Raw genomic sequence first — 16838 nt, 5'->3', positions numbered from 1 at the left:
TTTTTATTTCTGTGGTATCTATTCTTACATCTCCTTTTTCATCTCAGATTTTATTTATTTGGGTCTTATCCCTCTTTTGTTGGTTATTTGGGCCAATGGTCTATCAACTTTGTTTACTTTTTCAAAAAACCAGTTCTTGCTTTCAGTGACCATTTGAATTTTTTTGGTTCCAATTTTGTTTATTTCTTCTCCAATTTTAATGACTTCTCTTCACCAACTAATTGTGGGTATGGTTTACTTTTTGATAGGTCCTTGAAATACACTGTTGGCCAATTATTTTGTATCTTTCCAGTTTCTTGATGTAGGCATCAATCACTAAAAACCTCCCTCTTAACCCACTTTAACTGTATCCCTTATGTTTTGATATGATGTATTATCATCTTCATCTTTTCCAGAAATTTTTTTATTTCTGTTTTGATTCCTTCTATGATCCACTGTTCATTCAGGAAAATGTTATTCAGTCTCCATGTGTTTGCATGTAATCTAGAGATTCTTGAGTTGTTGATTTCCAACTTCTTCCATTGTGGTCAGAGAAGAAACATAGTATGATTTTAATTTTTTTTGACTTTTTTTAGACTCACTTTATGGCCTAGCATATGGTCTATCCTAGAGAAATTTTCATGCACTGATGAGAAGAATGCATATTCTGCAATTTTGGGGTGAAAAGTTCTGTAGATACCAGTTAGGTCCATTTGGTTCATAGTGCCAATTAGCTCTGATGTTTCTTTCCTGGTTTTCTGTCTAGCTGATCGGTCCATCGATGAAAGCAGAGTGTTGAAGTCCCCCATTATATTGTATTGGATTCTATGTCTCCTTTTAGATCCATTAACATTTCTTTTAAATGGCCAGGTGCCCTGTAATTAGGCAGATATACATTTAGTATAGTCACATCTTCCTATTGAATTGATCCCTTAATTATGACATAGTGCCCTAGGGCCCTTCCTCATCTCTTTTAATAGTTTTTGTGTTAAATTCCTTTTTATCTATATTAGGATAGCAACATCTGGCCATTTTTGCTTTCCGTTAAAATGTAATATCTTTTTCCATCCTTTCACTTTCAGTCTGTGTGCATCTTTATTGGTGAGATGTTTTTCTTGTAAGGAGCGAATAGATGGGTCTTGTTTTTTAACCCATTCAGCTAGTCTGTATCATTTAGCTGGAGAGTTGAGGCCATTTACATTCAAGGTGACTATTGAAAAGTAATGACTTGGCCTGCCATTTTTCTATAAATATTCCTATTGTTTACTTTGGATTCCTTTTGTACTTTCACTGAGAGATGATTTTCTGCTTTCACTTTCTTGCACAGTGACAGCTATCTTTCTGTGTTTCTATGTGTAACACATCCTTAAGCATCTTCTGTAAGGCTGAACAAGTGGTGACAAATTCTATCATTTTCTGTTTGTTATGGAAGGTCTTTATCTCACCTGTTTTACTGTGGAAAAACTGACTAAAATGTGTCATGGCAAAGATCTTTTCTGGACATGTCTGTTAGGAGTTGTGATTTCTCTACTGGATGTTCATTTCTTTCTCCAAAATGGGAAGTTTTCTTTAATTATTTCACTATATAAGCTTTCTTTTTTCAAAATATTTATTTTATTTATTTGAAAGACAGAGTTTCAGAGAGAGGTGGAGACAGAGAGAAAGGTCTTCGACCTGCTGGTTCACTCCCCAAACTGCCAAAGCTGAGCTGATCCAAAGCCAGGAGTCAGGAGCATCTTCTAGATCTCCCATTGGGTGCAGGGGCCCAAGCAGTTGGGTCATCCTCTGCTACTTTTCCAGGTGCATTCAGAGGGAGCTGGATCAGAAGTGGAGCATGCAGGACTCAAACTGGTGCCCATATGGGATGCCAGTGCTGCAAGCCCAGGCTTTAACCAATTACACCACAGCACCAGCTCCACTATATAGGCTTTTTAGTCCATCCTCTCTTTCCACACCTTCAGGAACTCCTAATACCTGTGTGTTGGGTCATTTGATACTATCCCACAAATCTCCAATGATGATTTTAGTTTTCTAATTTCTTCTTATTTTTTTTTTTCAGTCTGACTGAAATATCTCCAAAGATTTATTTTCTAGCTCAAATATTCTGTCTTCTGTCTCACCAAGTCTGTTGTTAAGGTTTCCCACTGCATTTTTTATTTGATCTACTGAATTCTTCATTTCTAATATTTTATTCTGATTTCTCTTAAAATCTCAATTTCATGGGAAAGATTTTATTCATATCATGTATGGTTTTCTTTAGTTTGTGTATTTACTTCTGATTGCTTTTGAATAATCCTATGATTAATATTTTTGAAATCCATTTCCAGCATTTCCTCAATCTCTTTATCTTCACATTCTAATATTGAAATGTTGTTGCATTTCTCTGTTGGGGGAGGCAGTCGTGGTGTCTTCCTTATTAGGCATTTGTGGAGTTAATTGTTGTTTTTTTCCTCTGATGGCTTTTGTCTTGAGCTATGGCTCTGCGGCTTAGTGGAAAGCCTGCACTTTCAGTGAATAGAAAGAGGTGTGTGCTGGGTGTGGCCAGGGAGCTCTGGTCAGTGCTCTAGGGTGGCTTGAGTATTCAGGGTAACACTCAAGTTGGGCATGGTAGGTCTCCTCTTGTTAACAGAAGGTGGGAATGGCCACCTCTATTGGTGTGATCACCACCCCACCTCCTCTTCTCCAAGCTGAGTAATGTCAGATATTAGCTCCCAGTGTGTTCAACATTCTTCCATGCTGCAGTATGGACAAATGAGCTGTGCAGTCCTCACTGTGAGCACAGTTCCCACTACAATGACCCACTCAAGGCATCCAAGAAGTTCTGAGCTTGTGGAGCAGCACCCAGTGATTGCTCAGAAACCCAGCTGCACCTTGCACCCTCTCATGTAACCACCAAGTCCCATGGTCTTAGCACACAAGGCTCCCACAGCTGCTGGGTACACAGGTTCTGTTCTATCCTGTCAACAGAGACTATTGTCAACAGTCTGTCCAGAGGCAGATGTTCCCTAAGCCATCTCCACGTAGGCATCTTGATCCCAGGAGCTTGTGGAATATTGGCAGGCTGGGGGCACCTCACAATCCTATGTGTGTGCCCAGCCACCTGTCACTCCTCCCAGCCTAGCTCAAAGTCAGTGGGAACTGCAGATTTTTCCCTACACTAGAATTTCTGGATCATGCACACACTCAACAGCCATTGGCCAAATGTTGCTCTCTCCCCACCACTGCTACCAGTACTGATGAGAAGATAGCATCCTGTCTGAGTCAGTTTCTGTGCTGCCCAAGCCCAAAAGGGATCTACTCTTTCTCAGCCTTGCAGCCAGTGCTGTTGAGGGGAGGTTGGGGTGAGATAAACATTCCCCCTCTATTTCCACTGGGTTCACAAGCAGCAACCACCAGCTTCCAGGGCTCCAATCCAGTCTTTCACCACACTCACCCTCTGGCTATACCACCATGGTTACAGCAGTCTGGTCTCACCTTCTCCAAGCTCTTGCCTGCTCCAGCCCTTGGCTGCTGCGGTTGTGTGTTGTGACATTCTTTTTGCAGGATTTCCAGTGAGATTTTTTTTTCTCCAATTCTCCCCTGAGAGTACACTTCCTGCACTTTTTATTTAAAACTATTTATCCCTAGCCTAATGCAATATTTCATTCCCTAATCCACCATCTTGGAATACCCCCAAAATTTTTTGAAATAAAATAAAATAATTGAAAGAGTCTTAAAAGCAGTAAATAGACAGAAAATACATAGACAACAGATAAGTCAGAATCTTAGTTGTGCGTGATTTCAATTGTTTGAAAATATTTTTATAAATTTGTGTTCAGTGATTTCAAAATCATAAAATGTTGTTTCATATACACATAGAAACATATTGTGATATGAATAATGAGTATAAACTGACTTCTTGATTGACAGAATCATAATTGAATTGTATTAAATGAGTTTGTCATTTTAATAACATAGTTTTTGTGAATGCTCTGCTGATAAAATGGATATTTTGCCTTCTTAATTGTCATGATCTAATTATGATTGAGATGACCACATAAGTGTCCAAGAATCCCTGTGATTAAAGAATCATTCCCTAGGGTGCTGCTGTTGGAAGATGCCTGGAGATGGTGCCTCATGGGAAGTCCTTGGGTCATTGAGGGAATTGCTGTCAGAAGCAGTTTAGATATTTTCTTGTGAAAATCCTTGGTAGTTCTCCAGAAAGTGTTGTCTTGCTCTGCTTTCTACCTCTCCATGTAATCCTTTTCCCCTATATGCACCTATTATCTATCTACACTGGAACATCCACCAGAGCTGGTATATGCTGTTTGGACTTTCAGGCTCCAAAACTATGAGCTAAATAACCTCTTTACTTCATAAAATTAGTCTATGTCAAGTACTTCATTATAGTGATGAAAAGCTGACTAATGCAACTGTAACTGTAAGTTTCTTCTAGATCCTCCAGGATACCCGTATCACCCAGGATTGGTAAAAATCAACTATCTGCATTTTGCCATGTATAACCTGCACCCATGAGTATGTAACTATATAGTTAGTTCTTGGGACCAGGGACTATACAGATAATTGAGTGGTTTGGTGGGCATCTGAGGACAGTGATGACTGTCTCAGAAAACCACTTCAATTACTTGGACCAAAGTCAACATAATTAAATTCCTCCCTAGGACATTCTGAGTTAGAAGTAGGAAGAAGGAAGGCAGGGTCTAAAATTACAACTCCCCCAAAGATACGGTTTCTGAAGAACAAGGGAATTCCTCATCCCACTCATCAATCCTTTTCCAAAAGTGAACCTGCTCTAGCATTCTGGAAAAACATTCCAAAGAATTATGATACAGCTTGGAGCAGGGTGAAATTATTGAGGTACTATAAAAAATATAAGTTATTCTATTGTTTGTGCCTGTGCTATGCTGCTAATTTTTCTCCAAATTAGAAGTTAAAGAAAATTATAGATTCTATCTCTATGGAAAGATGCTGTTGCATTTTAATATGTTTTCTTCACGATACCAAACCATTTTTTCATGCACTCTCTACCTGTTCTGCAGATACTTCCCTGTTCTTTGAGCTGAACAGCAGGCACAGTGTGGGGTGGGCTCTACAGGTTTACACCTTCCCCACTGAGGATCTCTACTCCAAAGTGCTTTGATATCTGAATATCTAACAAAAAGACCTAGAAGGCCAAATGGGGACACATGAAACTAGAAGGGATTACAGAGATGCTAAAATTGAATATCTACTCCCTTCTCCAAAATACAGACTGATGGCAGAGGACTGGGAATCACCAGCTTTGAGTGCAGAGCTGAGTTTAGGAGAGAGGTCCAATCATGACAGTGGTTGGCTTCAGGACTAAAGTCATTTGGTATTGGGGACTGGGAAACACAGAATCCTCTCAGGACCATCTAATTTTTTCACAAACCCTCAGCAACACAGTTTGGACTTCTGCTCCTATTGGAGACAAAATAGTAGGCAGGTGTGATCACCAGACAATCTCTTCCAAGGAGAAATGACATCAGAGAAAGAGTATAATTTTATATATCAGTTGCTACTAGAAAGTAAAGCTATGCCACTGCCCTAGCTAGTAAAAAAAATAGTTCAATTGGAATGGAGTTGCTAGAAATAAAAAACCATTCTATGAAGTCTTATGCTTGCCTTACTTAAAATTACACATTAATCCAATTTGCAGGGTTGGTAATCTGATGAAAATGAATGATGCTCATATTTAGATATGAGTTAAATTCCTCCATCTGCCAGAAAGCAACTACCATGGTAGCTGCTGTTCCATCAAAACATGTCTATTTTATGTCTCACAACCACTAATGCGCTTAAATCATAAAATAAAAATGCTTAAAACTTCATATCAGATAACCTTTCCTCAGCACTAAAAATATTTGGCAATGTGATCCTCTTCTTGGTTTAAAAATCAAATTTGGTTGACATCAGAAGCAGTTTGAATAATGAAATGGCGGTATGGTGATCTTGGAAATAGAACAAAATGAGAGAAGAAGGGTATCCCAATCAGACTCTTTCAATCCTGTTTCCTGAATTAAACTTCATTAGTCCTTCTGTTCAGTGCAATAAGACCACAAAAGTTTCCCTCCTTCCCCTACTCTTTAGCTATATTTCTAGCTTTCTCACACAGATGCCATAAAAATGGCAATTTCAATACTTAGTTTCCTGCAAATCATTAGATTAAATACTTATTAAATAATTTAATTTTCAAAATATCCCCATGAGGTAGATGCTATTGTTATCCCTATTTCAAAGATAAGTAAACTGAGTACACCATGTTTATAGCAGTGTTATTCACAATAAGCAAAATGTGTACCCAACTGCCTATCAATGGATGAATGGATCAACAAGATGTGATATATTCACATATATGGAATGATATATTTCTTGACCTTAAAAAGGAAGGAAATTCTGACACTTATTACATGGATTAATAAGAGCATTATGCTAAGTGAAGTGAAATTATATAGTCACACACAAAAAACCTATTGTATGATTCTACTTATATGAGGTATCTGGAATAGTCAAAATCATAGAGACAGACAGGAGACGGGTCGGGTTTGACCTAGTAGTTAACTTGACAGTTAGGATGCCTGAGTCCCATATCGAAGTGCTTGGGTTTGATACCTGCCACCAGATCATGATTCTAGCTTCCTGATAATGCACGCTCTGGGAGGCAACCAGTGACAGGTCAAGTAGTTGGATCCCAGTCCCTGTCACCCACATGTGAGACCTGGATTGAGTTCTTAGCTCTCAGCTTCAGCCTCAGCTGGAAGCCACTGCAGGAATTTGGGAGTGAATCAGTGGATGGGCACTCTCTTGGATGCACTCTTGTGTGTACGTGTGTGTGTGTGTGTGTGTCTCACTTTCTCTATCAAATGAATAAATGAGTGAATAAATAAATAAGCAGAATGATGGTTGTCAGCAGCTGAGAGAGTAGGAAAGGAGGGTATAGCTTAATGTATACAGAATTTCAGTTTTGCAAGATGAAAGAGTTTAGGATATTGGATATATGAATGTATTTACTACTGAACTGTACACATAAAAATTATGAAGACAGCAAATTCTATGCTACATATATTTTACCACAATTTAAAAATAAAATAAGCAAAATGAGACATAAAGAAGCTAAGCAAATGATCAACTTCATTCAGAAGTTCTGTGTTTCTACAGGTAATGTAATAAAATGATTTTAATATGCAAATGTTGATTTAAAATATTTTAAAAGGAATACACTTTGGATAAGGGGTCACTTATAGGATATTCAGATACTCAAGCCATAATCTGCATTTTCTTAAAGTCAAACACATCTCTTCTCCTTTTTAAACATTTTTGTACTTATCTGAGAGGCAGAGAAATACATATATATATATATAGAGAGAGAGAGAGAGAGAGAGACTTCCCAATCACTGATTCACTCTCTAGATGACCACAGCAGTAGGGGCGGGGATGGGTTAGGCCAAAGCCAAGGACTGGGAACCCAACCCACAACTCCCATATGAGTAGCAGGGATCCAAGTACTTGAGTCATCATTGCAGCACCCTAGAACACTCACTAACAGGAAGTTGGAGCCCAAAGCAGAGTCAGGACTCTAACTAGACTCTCCAATATGTGATATGGGCATTGCTGGCAATGTCAAATATCCACCCCACCTTCTTACACAACAGCCAGTAACTGATCCATATTTATTAATCAGTAAGATATTTCTCATTTCTGACCCTTCCTTATCACCTCCCCCAGTGCCCTATTTAAGATTGTCATAACGGAGACTTTTGCAATCACCTCAGGTTTTCTTCTTGTATCCAACAAGACACTTCATTCTAGATGAATCTCATCAGTCCCCAGACTGAAATTTTTCCAAATCAAATCTTCAAAAGAAGTTTAAAGTGCTTCTTTATACACGGTTTTGCAAAGCACTTGCTTTATATCTCCCATCTCATTTCATGCCATACTTTTATTTCGTAATCTCTAGACATACCCAATATTTTAGAGGTTCCAAATAGGACCAAACTATATCACTACTAAACTCCTCTGCCTTTCAATCTGCTCTTCCGTCCACTTGCAGTCCCTCCCTTGCCTTCACCAATAAAAGCAATATTCCTATTTCTCCTCGAAGAATTATTTCACAAGTATCATTTTCAGGAAGCTCTGCGTAATACCCAGGACTGCAAAGGATTCCTTGAAAATGATATCATAGTATTTATGAAATGAAAAATAAATATTTGTGTATTTGTTCTATGAATTCATGGACTTTTAAGAATTGTCAAAATGTATTTCTGTCACTATCACTATAATTTAGCACAGTGACTACCATATAAAAAATGTTCAGGGAGTGTCTGAATTCAGAAATGAATACATAATGATTGAATTAATAAATGAATGTTTATTCAAGATGAGTTCCAGCCCTGTAATTACCAAGAAAGTCACATATTCCCACTTGTATATGGGTCATTAATTATGTAGGCTATTCCGTAGATGGCAGAAGAAAGGAAATGAATTTTTATAATTCGTCTATTTTCCCCACCTCATTAAAGAGACTGGGGACTTAGCTAGACAGTATGGAAGAATTATTTAGCCAAACAACATGGAAGAAACAGAAGCTAGGAAGAAGATAAAACACAGCCACTTTCAAGTTTTGATTGATAGGATGAAATCAATAATTTGGCCTGTTCTAGAAAAGTGGGCAAGTTGCATGCTGCATTACTAAATCAGTGCAACACATTTGCGATTGTTTCCACAGAGGCTACAGATGGATTGTTTGGCACCCCATTCTTCAAAAGATGGTTAAAAAGAATGCTGACCCCTGAAAACTCCGGAGATCATTAGCAGTCTTAAAAAGGAGAGGTGTGTATTAGCAATTGATTAGTTGCTGCTGAAGAGCTAACAACTGCTATGGCTAATTAGGAGGTGCGACATGTTGTTGAATCATGTAGATAAAATGTAAATGAAAGCCCACCAGTAGTTATCAAGTCTGGTAGCTACTACCAATTGCTGGGCTCACGCAAATCACACAGGAGGATTAAACGCAAAAGTTATGGAGGATGCGTTCCTGATGAATATAAAGTCCTTGCTGAAAAAACTAGAGGACTGGAGGACCTAAATGGCATTTTCTTTTCTTCTGGTTGAAGGTCATGAATTTAGAAAGAAAGCAATAATGAGTTTGAAAAAGTAAGTTAGGTCACATCATGGAGCAAAGAATTCTGACAGATTTGGAATTTACCCAAGAAGTAATTAGGAGCTATTGAAGTTCTCTGCAAAGGGAAGTAAATTTGCATCTTAACTTTTAAATTAGACTCACATACACTGAATTTATGGAATCAATTAAGTGTGACATAAACCTAAGTCATTTTGTAAGACTTGAAAGACACTACTAAACTTTAAATGGCAATAATGCTCCTAAGCTTTGTTGAACCTTTGAATCACTGGTCATATATTTCTGATTCCCTATGCATCACTTAATTATTTTAATCTGCAATGCCTAAGAGCATTTAGCATTAGCAGATGTACACCAAGTCTCTGGCAGGATTGAGCCTGGATGAGAAAGGTGCTCATTCTCCAACATGAGAGTTGCTGGCAAGTCTCATCCATTGTTCCTACAAGTAAGAGCAATAAAATAGAGGTAATGCGGCAATAGTGTGAGAACACATGTGCAAACACATCTACTTGTCTTTTCTGAATTGCACACTAAAAAATAGATATGGTTTCTCATATTTGAAGGGCATATTTGTGGTAATCTCAATTAAAATGCAAGTTTAAACCCCACATAAATTTTCTTTAGGGGGGTCTCAGAGACTTACCACAGTATAACAAGATGTTTATATATCTGCCAACTGGAACGAACATGCCATATTTTTGAAGATATTCTGGACATAAATAAATGTCAGTTCATATTTCAAACTGAAAAGTCTCGTGTTAATTGCAAACACGAAACTTAATTGCACTGCTTCTTGCCGGTACAACCCTCACATGGCCTGATTCAGAACCGTGAAAGCAGGATTTCTTTTTAACAGTGTTTAATGAGTCTCCAAACATTCTCAGTGAGATTAGGGCCTATATGTACTCAGTTTTCTTGTTCAGAAGGAGCTACTCATTATAAGACCCCTGATTTCTTCCATCTTTTAGAACCATTAACCATGGAAGGTCCAGGACTGTGATATGAAATAAACCTCTTGACAACAGATGCATTCCTAACCCAACACTCATCACAATAAGAGTCCACATGTGTATAGCACTGGCTGTAGGCCAGGTGCTCTTCTAATATGGATGATGATGATGTTGATGAAGATAGTAGATGGTAGAGATGGAAAGATAGATGGTGGAAGGTGTGTATAGCAATGTACAACACATCCATATGCACATTTATGTATTTCCATATGTACATATATCTATGTGTATATATATAGCCCTATCTTCCTCAATTGTGGGAATATAGAAATTGGTAAGAACATCACAGAGTGTGTTTACACTAATCTGGATGGTGTCACCTACTACACACCTAAGCTGTATGATAAAGGCTGTTGCTCCTAAGCTACAAATCTGTGCAGAATATTATTATGCTGAATACTATAGGCAACTATAACAAAATGATAAACATTTATGTAACTAAACATGATAAACAAGAAAAGTAACTAAAATTAAATTATTAAAAATGGCGCTCCTGTATAATGCACTTCCCATGAATAGAGCTCACAGGACTGGAAATTGACCTGGGTGAGTTATTGAGGGCCTGGTGTGTGAATTCCCATACATGACCATAAACTTTATGTACACTGTATGCATTGGGTGTACTACATTTATAAAAAATACTTTTCATTCTTCAATAAAATTAAAGTTAGCTTACTTTGATATATTGCTTATATATATCTTATATATATAAGAAATGTTTTGAGTTTTTGAACATTTATAGTCTTTTATAATAACACTTATCTGTACAAAAAAGAGTCCAGGTCTAGCAATTAAGACTCCCATATCCCACATCAGAATGCCTGGGTATGATGCCTGCCTCTGACTTCCAATTCTAGCATCCTGCCAATGCAGAGCCTGGGAAACAGTTATGCAACAAGCGGTTGGGTCCTTCCCCCCAAGATGAGAGACTTGAACTGAGTTCCTGGCTCCTAGCTTTGGCCCCAGCCCTGACTACTATGGGCATTTTTAGAAGTGAACCAGAAGGTGGACAATTTCTCTTCTCTCTCTCCCTCTCTCTTTCTCTCTCTCAAATAAATTTTACAAAAATAAAAATATACACACACTTTTACAGATTTTTATTTTTTGTTTTTAAGAAAGATTTATTTCACTTATTTGAAAGGCAGAGTAACAGACAGAGGAGGAAAGACACACAGGGAGAGAAAGAGCTTCCATCTACTGGTTCACTCCTCATGTAGCCACAAAGGCCCAGGCCTGGCCACGCCATACTCAAGAGCCAGGAACTCCAACTGAGTCTTCCACATGGGTGCAGGGGCCCAAGTACTTGAGTCATCATAAACTGCTGCCTTCCTAGGTGAATTAGCAAGGAACAGAATCAGAAGCAGGGGAAACAAGAGTTGAACCAGTGCTCCAATATTGGATGCCAGCATTGAAAGTGGTGGCTTAAGCCACTGCCCACAATGCCCACCTCCCCCTTTTTTAACCTTATTTTAAAAAATAAGACATATATACATCAGTGAGGCTCACACAAATTGGATCATCCATGTCACTCTCTTCCAATTCCAGAACTTGTCCCAGTGGAAGATCTTTAGGAGCAATAATACACTTGGAACTTTGATCTATGACACCATCCGGAGGACCTGCCAAGAATGCTGGAAAGGTAATATTCTGGGGCTGGCAAAGTGGCATAGCAGGTAAAGCCGCCACCTGGCATCCCATATGGGCATCATGCCTATACATGACAACACTGCTACAATATCATACAACTGGCAGTGCCCCAGGTTTGTTTGCACCAGTATCTCAACACACCTGAGAGCTATGCTTTCTGCCATGACATTAGGGTGTTGACATGTTTAGGAGAGGGGGATTTTTTTCAGCTCCGTTCTAGTCTTATATATAGCATGTGTAATCCCTCATTGATCAAAATGTGCAGCACATGACTGAGTGTGAAATAGTAACATATAATATATTGTAGCATAACATAAATGCAAATAGTAGTATAGTAACATGACCAAAACCCTCTGAGCCCATCCAGAGCAGGAAGGAAGACTACTCCCTAAGTGTTTGCATCTGTGAGTCCTAACACAATCACTCAGTACATGGTAAGCACTTGAGAAACGTGTGCTGATTGAAACCTTTCTGAACTCGCTCCTTAGCTGCTCACTGCTACAAGGAACTTATTGCTGCTCTCAGGGCCCATGCTCTGATTGTCTCAGAATCTATTTTCACCTTCAACTTCTGAACCCCAATCCTCAGATGGCAACTTCTAGAACAGAGTGTGTATAATAGCAATATAGCACAAATTACTACAACATCAACAAAAATAGTTACAGTCTTCAGGACAAGAGCTAAGATTTATTAAGCAGCAAGGAAGATTTCAGCCTTTGTTACTCTGGGCTGTCATAGTGTCTGGTCTCTGCATAATGCAGAGAAGATTCTACTCTGAGTTGGGTCTGCATATGTCATGTAGTTGTCCTAAGAAGCAATCTATAGTGTAATATTTTTTCAGTAAAATGTTTATTCAAGAAACACCTGACAGAAAACTAGGTCTTTATAAGAAAATCTACTACAAGTTATTGTCATCAAACCACAGATTTTTTTTCTGATGCATCATAAAATATCAGCTCTGGCCAGAGAATTCATTAATTGAATGCAAAATCTGACTGCTTAGAATTTTAGCTAACATTTCAACCTGCCTTTGGAATGCAATTAAGGGGCAGTAACATTGAGTCACAATTTATCTCAATATAATGACTTCTGGCTCTTATGAAAAAAACTATTAAAGAATGAGAACAAGAGCTTTCTCCTTCACAATTAATATTTACTAAGTCTCCAGGGCTGAAATGACCTCAGTCTTTTTCTTCAAGTCTACAATCACAGCTGCAGGTTTTTTTTCCTATTACTATAGCAACCACAGGAATGAAAGCATTGTATTTCCTTCTCTGTCCAAAACATATAAAAGGGGCCAAAGTAGAAACAACCACCAGGAGACAGATAAATATCCTAAAAATGATCATAATTAAGAATTAACATTTATGGGAGTATTTTGAAAGCATATGTGACTTCAGAGATCTTAGATCATTCAACTATGACAAAATACATATTCATTCAAGTTTATTGAATCAAGATTCATTAGTTTCATTTAGAGACTCCCTGCAAAGAAATCTGAAATTTTAGCACTTTCGTCTTCTTGCCTAAACAAATGAGAGAAAAATATTTCCTCATAAAGATTAAAGAGAACTTTTCAAAATACATAAGACATTGTCTTGTTTGTACCCAAAGGAATATAGAAAAAGACCAAAATATAAAATATTAATGATTTGAGCCTCAATTTCGCTGCTTATACTTCAAAGTCATAGTAACAGGATGTTCCTTCATGCCTAACTTTATATCTTTTTATTTTATTTATTTATTTAATATTTTAATTTACACCTCTTGCCTTACTAGAGAGTTTCACCGTTGCTTTCATATGCTTGCAAGTCATTCATAGATCCCCCTCTGTGGATTGCCTAGTCATAGCATTTAGCCTCCTGCTTTATATACTCCTTAACTAAGTTGGAGTTACATAAACACACAAGTTTGATTCCACATTTCACATGGGTAACTGAATATTCAACTATTTGACTATGTAGATGAAGCACATGTCTGCAAATAGCCTTACGCAGACACTATCAGTATTCTAATTTCAGCTGACAATTGTAAGGCATTATTTATCTGAAATTTTATTTAGAATATTTGCATTTCCTAGCTTGTACTAGGTGAAAAAATAAATGGAAATAAGAATGTACATGCAGAATGATTAGAAATCTCCAAAACTTCCACAACAGAAGAATGATGAAGCTAGTAGGAGGATATACTAGAATATACTATTGCCAATCAAATTACGGGTCAAAGGTTGTGTAATAATTCATTTCAGAAACATTCATTGAGTGCTTATGGAGTACCTAACACTGCGTCAGGTTCAGGGAATACAGACATTACATTTCTGGCTCCATGCATGAGCTCATCATCTATTCAAGAAAAACACATGCAAGCAATTATTACAGGTTATTTGTGGAACATGTAGATACACTTATATGTGATGTGGGAGCTCAAATGACAGGAACCCTCTGCCAGGTAAGTGATGTGCCTCGGAGAGGAGTCGTACGGGATGAATACTTGTCAAGAGCCCCAGTGAGGTAGGGAGGCTGCATCTGGGGAAACTAGGAAAGCGTGTACAAAGGCACTGGGGTATGAAAGAGCATATCCTGTTTAAGGAACTTCTGATTATTTTTCATGGCTACAGTCCCAGAGAGGTGTCTGTGTAACACTGGAGTGAGATTGGAGACTGGAAAGACAGGAGGAAGATGGGATGAAGATCTTCCCATGTCCTTCCCAAGAGACATTCATGTTGACTATAAACTTAACAAATGCTTCTATGCGTAGACATTGTGCATTGGGCTGGGAGGTGAGATGTGGAGGTGAATAAGACAAACAGGCTTCTGTTGAGGGGTGTGAAGGGAAGAACTAACACCCTGTCTCATTTCAATGGTTAGTGCGGATACAGCGTGGAATGAAAAGTAGGACTGAGGTGGGGATTCTGGTTACATTGCTACTGCAGTAATCCAGATACAAAATGCATTTATGGCATAACCGTGAGAAGTGAAACATATAGAATACAAAGCTTTGATCATCAGCATACTCATCTCTAGAGATTACTTCACAGTATTATTCTAACTCTTAAGTCTCTGAAAATAATATTGCCTGCTTGCCTGATGAATAATATACCTCATGCCCAAGGAAGACCATTAGGAAATGGCAAAATAGTGATGAAATCTCTATTTGCTTGACTTGACACTCATTTATTTATTCACCAAACATTTAATGAGTAACATTTATAAGATAAACACTGTTCTATGAGCTATAAGTGTCGCTCCCCCATTCACGGAGGAACGACACTGGACCCTGCGCTGTTCTTTTGTCTGCTCAGCCCTTCCCAGGTTTGCTGCTGGTCCTTCCCGGGTTGGCTGCCGATCCTTCCACCTCCGTGGAAGGGCCGGCACCCCCCGCCGCTTTCCCCGCTTCCGCGGAGGAGCAGCACACCACCGCCGGCCAGCTCTCTCAGGGGCTGCTCAGATGGAAGTTCCTGGTGCATGTTGTCTCTCTCCTCCTTTATAGTCTTCTTCCGCCAATCCCAACTCTGCTACCCACACGCCGAGCATGCTGCTCTCCTCCAATCAGGAGCAGGATCAGCTCCTGCAGCTTATCAAACTGATGAGGCAGCTGCGTAGAGGTTGTTTGCTTCCTCAGTGCCATATTGTGGGAGAGCAGATGCAAAGAATAAGTCTTAATTCCAGTAACTTAGTCTAGTCTCAGTTGCTCCCCACAATAAGGAAAAAAAAATCTAACAAAGTAAAGCCATTTTTCCATCAATGGTTTATGATATAAGGAGATCAATAGGTGAAGAGCCAATTACAATGCAGACAGGGCAACAGGCAGGCTCCCAGGGGTTGCATCAGACAGACCTGCCTGTTCATGCAAACATTAGTGAAGCACAATGAAGATACAAGGTTGGATCAGGAAGAATCATCTATTGTATGGACGGCATGACTAGAACGTACATATTTCTTCATCCATTATTTAATACTGTTACCTTGACACTTTTACAGAAAAAATAAGAGAAGTTTCTTTCAAAAAGATTTATTTATTTACTTGAAAGGCAGAGTGACAGAGACTGAGGAAGAGAGAGAGGAGAGAAAGAGAGTGAGAGAGAGAGAGGTTCCCCTATTTCCTTGTTCACTCCCCAAATGGCCTTACCAGCCAGGAGTGGGGCCAGGCCAAAGCCAGGACCCCAGAACCCCATCCAGGTCTCCCACATGGGTATCAGGGACCCAAGTACTTAAACCATCTTCTACTGTTTTTCTGGGCTCCGGGACTCAAACTGGGGCTCCCATATGGGACACCAGCATCACAGGTGGTAGCTTAACCTGCTGCCATGCCACAACGATCCACTATCACTTTTACATTTAAAAGGCTATATGTAGATAAAGGAAAAAGAAATTAAACAGAGCAAATATGACTTAATAGCAGCCATTTCATTTCTTTCTATTAATAGTTCATAGAACCAATGCATGTGATAAATTCATAAGCAACTGTTTGAAATATACAAAACAATTATCTAGAATTTCCCCAAATTTCAACAGCTAAATGTTTAATAATCAAGGTCAACAAATAGACTTAAAAGGTAAAGCATAATAAAATATCAAAAACTAGGGAGACTGCATCATATAACATTGTTTGCATGAAATGATAAACATGTAAAATAGGACTTAATTATCAATGATGCCTACAATTCTCCCAGCTGCATTATAATCCAAATCACTCCTCCACTTCTTCACCAAAATGTGTTTGAGAATTTGTTTTGTGATATATGAGAACATCCTGTTGAAAGTATCCATTCTAGATTGAGTTTAAGAAAACACAGAATTTCATTTTTTATAATGTGTGAGGACACATTATCCAAAAAGTACTCAAGTAAAGAGAAAGGAATGTTTGCTTACCAAAGACAAATAGAAAGGCTTGGGATTTGGGGAACTGGGGGGTAAGGGTGGCTGGGAGTATTGCTTGAACTATCACACCATTGGTTTTATCACTGAGTTCAGTTCATAGGTTTTGTCAAATCAGAACAGTGCATCTTGATAATAACATTCAGCAGAATCAGCACTGCAAGATGC

Source organism: Oryctolagus cuniculus, chromosome 16 (assembly GCF_051225735.1).
Source record: "Oryctolagus cuniculus isolate XC-2025 breed Fujian yellow rabbit chromosome 16, ASM5122573v1, whole genome shotgun sequence".
Lineage (NCBI taxonomy): Eukaryota > Metazoa > Chordata > Mammalia > Lagomorpha > Leporidae > Oryctolagus > Oryctolagus cuniculus.
Note: the sequence above shows the minus strand (reverse complement) of the source record.